The sequence below is a fragment of the Pollicipes pollicipes genome, unplaced genomic scaffold, assembly GCF_011947565.3.
Source record: "Pollicipes pollicipes isolate AB1234 unplaced genomic scaffold, Ppol_2.1 Scaffold_4002;HRSCAF=4701_pilon_pilon_pilon, whole genome shotgun sequence".
Classification (NCBI taxonomy): domain Eukaryota; kingdom Metazoa; phylum Arthropoda; class Thecostraca; order Pollicipedomorpha; family Pollicipedidae; genus Pollicipes; species Pollicipes pollicipes.
The window spans coordinates 25,626,901-25,631,426 of record NW_023596420.1 but is presented as its reverse complement, the minus strand read 5'-3'; positions in this window follow the sequence as shown (position 1 = coordinate 25,631,426).

The following is a 4,526-nucleotide window of genomic DNA, read 5'->3' as shown; positions in this document are numbered from 1 at the left end:
TGATGAAACAAGCTCTCTTATAATTATTGCTATATTTTTCAAATGGAAAATACTCTTCCACACAACACCATTCTCAGTTTAGCAGATTTGCTCCCATTTGCGTCATGGTTTGATTGTGTCGTCGTACCCTGCAAAACATTGATTGGGAGCCGATTGACGGCCGTGATATGTGGAAATCGCGTTCATGAACGCCAGACATGAATGATTGGACAATGAAAGTTCTGGCCTTGATAGTCGCATGGCTTATAGCATCACAGGATTTGAATGACGTATTATGACGTCATGAATGCCAGGGTGACTTTGAAATACTCTCCTCGATACACATTTTTTCATTCTCATAGGCGTGTAGCTCAGAAACGAGAGGGGCTTAGGTCTTGAGAAGGGCAGGATTGTGAACCGCACCGAAAGGTCTTCAAATGGCTATTTCAGTTTAAAACCCTACATAAATGTGAAACAGTGCCTTTGAAGCGTTTATCACATTCGCACAAGCAGCCAAAATTAAGCCTGTGCCAAATCTGGTCGCCAACTTCTTTTAAGAATGGGTTTTTCCTGTCTGGATGGCACTGCGTTCCGAACATGACTGCACTATAAAAGGGTTATAGGATCCGTACCTCCCCGGATTTCAACCTGAGTGTTTTGTCACAGAAAAATAGACGGCTGCCGGAAGGGACATTCTCCGCTTTGTTGTTAGCGTCTCGCAGGCGTTTATTACATCTTAGGCGAATGAGCGCATGGACTCTCCGACATAGAGTATGCCTCTCCCAGATTCTTCGTATAGTTAACACTTATTTCGAAATCCCCATTGTTTTTCGTGTAGGCCTCTTGAAACCCATACTTGCATAAATGACACACATCGCACCGGGCGGTTAGGCTTCGAAATGGAAGAAAGAAGAAGAAGAAATGGAAGATTTCACCAGATAGTTGTTTTTTTTGTCGTTCTTCCATCTCATGCGCACATGCAGTTTACATTTTTTGCAATGTGTTTGATTTTCCAAAGCAAGTGCTCATATTTGTAAGGTAGTGTCAATAATATGTTGTCCTACACTCCGTGTATCCGTTCCGCCATCCATCCCCCACGTGTTCTAAATTCAGTGTGTTCAGCGTGTTTGCCATTCATTTTTAATAGACCAAAACCATCAAGTTAATGGACATGCTCGTCTACCTTAGCTTTCACTGTGGCAAGTTTACGTGAACACGTGAAGCGGAATCACGTGATTCAGCATCCTCCATGCGTTCCATTCCCGCCCCACGTGTTCCGCAGATCAGCAGGAGTTTATCAGGGACCTTAGTAAAAATTATGATATATTAGTTAAACATAGCGATAAGCGTGAGGGACTTGTAATCTTAGGTGAGCTAACTTACGTGAGCAAGGGTCAGTCGATACTTAATGGCGGAGACAGCTACGAAAAACTGGAAAGGAGCCAAGCCCCTCGGAGGAGGCTAAAACGAAAGGAACACTGAAAAGCCCAGCTATAGGAAAATCTCTCGGACAACACCATCAAAGGCCTAACATCTAGACACAGTAGGAAGCCTGTGTTTTATGGGCTGCTTAAGGATAGCAAACCGCAGTGCCCTTCAGACCCGGCACACCCGCGTGTAGTCGTCCTACAGATAAAATGTCATGTCTTTTAGAAACAATACTCACCCAACTCTTGTGGTTTGTTCCCACTCGTCTTTTGGAAACCAGAGACCTTTTTCAAGAAGGATTGCAACCAGTCACTGGCAGAAGAGTTACCAATGGGCAGAAGTTTTTCAATGCAGATCGTGTTAAGTTACATCGCAAAATACCAGTCAATGAGGTTATTACCAGTTTCATGAAACCGACGCTCTTGGTCTAACAAAAAAGGATATATGCCGTCTTTTAAAAGAGTGTACCCAGGATAATGTTTCCCTGTTTGGAGATGACCACGGATCTGCGCGACCAACTCCTCCCTCACAAAATAATTCAAAGTATGTTCAATATGGCTCTTAATGATTCATCACGTTGTGAAAAGAAGGACATAGCTTAGAAATATAGGCTTTGCTGTTGAGTACCGACTGCTTTCCACGACTTTATGGAAGAACGTTGGTGAGTTTAAACGAATCTAGAACATGTGGGGATAGGGGGGGGGGAGGAATCGGAAACACGCCCTGCCGGACAATGGGTTTTAACACTATATTACATAGATGAGCACTTGCTTTGGTAAATCAGACATATCATAAGAATATCAAAATTGCGGGTTCGCATTACCTGGGAATAAGCTAACAAGTATGTGGCGAAATCTTCCACCTCAAAGCGTAAGCGTGCTCTGCAAGTCCGGGTTTTAAAGGGCTTGCACGAAAAAAGCGGCAGCTGAAATTAGGTGTAAGCTGTGCGAAAAGCATTGTACGGATATAGTGTCCGTCGGGGAGGTCCATGCACCCAACCAATAAACACCTACAAGACACCAACAACAAAACAGGAATGCCTCTTTCGAGGAGCATTTCTTGACGAAACGCGCTCAGGCTGAAATCAAGGGAGGTACGGACCCTACACCCACACACCCACACCCACACCCCACCCGCACCCACCCCACACCCACACCCACACCCCACACACCCACACCCACACCCACACCCACACCCACACACCCCACCCACACACACCCACCCCCACACCACACACACACATATATATATATATATATTATATATATATATTATATATATATATATTTAGCGGGGTACGGACCTTTAGAGCTCAAGGTCATGTACGGAGCGTGGAACCACCCAGCCAGGAAAGTGAATCCAATCCCTAAGAATTCGGCGACCAGACCAAAGCGTAAAGGGCTCATCATGAGCGGTCATGCGAATGTCGTAAGTTCTTTATTGCATGCTGCGTGCTGTAATCTAAATCTTGATCGCAATTAGTGCCTTAATGCGATGCCGTACCATAGCTTTACATCGTTACATGTATGAGGGGTGCCTGACGCATGATGCGCGGTGCCTGTTTGACTGAAATTGTGTGCATGCATAAATAATGCATGATGCGTGACAACCACTACTTGAAGTTGCTTGCACGTATGAATGATGCGTGATGTGTCGGTTTACTTGATTTCGTTTGCCGTGTACAACGTATTTCACGCATTTAATTCTTAGTTATGTGTACGTTGCATAGCATGGATGGCTGGCAATTGGCTCTTGTTTAAGCTCTGATTTCCCTTTTCCTCATGATCTTTGAAGCTCTGATTGTTGTTGACCTCTGACCTAAAAAAACGGTGCTCGCTTTTTAAAAAAGAAAATCGAATGGGACCGGCACGAAATTTTGACTTTTGAATTTACTACTCATATTCATTTTTATAAAGGCAGGTGGACAAAGTATAAATGCACGCATCTCTCCTTTGTCCTGATTATACGACGAGGAATAAGGCTAACAGCACTGTAGTATCAATTACCTGCGAAGGAACAAGGTAAGTAATCAGTGCTACGGTGGACAGACTACGGGTTAAATGCTGATTCCTCATAACCAATAGCAACGATGAAGTGGAGTCGCACTTGCCGTTTCATGCAATAATTGCGCCGTAATCGCTTCACAATGATTGTGGTCATTTCCACAAACCTTAATCACTTGTTCTTTTTTATTTCTAAAACGGCTGACGATGTGTTGTGAGTTTTGAGTTGTAGCCAATTGCGCAACATTCCAATGGTTACGAAACCAGCACCGGGGGGCAAATGTGATCGGGGTGACGATAGCTGCGGACAAACTAAGAAGGGAAAATATTCGCGGAAAGGTTAAGGGACAAACCTTTATCATGGTAGCTAAGTTACACCCATGATAAAACGCACTGTCGTCAAAAGGAAAAAGAGAAGGGAACGGTGTGGTGGCGCAACTGTGCAGAGTGTTGTGCGTCCCTATGCTATTTCATTTATTTAATCAAGCTTAGCTCATTGGTAATTTTCTGACTGGTTTCAAGGCACAACGTTGGCACTTGTCGCCAGTCTTGCACACAAATCGGCAATGGGGGCGCTCTTCCTCAGCGTGATTACTCTGAGCTCATAAAACTGCTCTCGCGTAATTTTCTTGGGTGTTGGGAAGATCTAGAATCACATTATGAGTTTAGCATGTTGCGCAAATTTGTCATGCGATGACAGCCGGAAGCTTTAACAATAACCGATGTGCGACAGAGAGCAAAACAAGGGCGATGTTTAACAAACATCGTGCATAGGGTCTAACCAGATGCTTCCTCTCAGTATTTTGGAAACAGTTCAGCCTCACACGGGCTGCTGCAACATATGAGCAGGAGTTTGAATAACACACGATTTACACACGCACAACACACACACACACACACACACACACACACACACACACACACACACACACACACACACACACCCACACACACACACACACACACCACACACACACACACACACACACACACACACCCACACACACACACACACACACACACACACACACACACACACACACACACACACACACACACACACACACACACACACACATATATATATATATATATATATATATATATATATATATA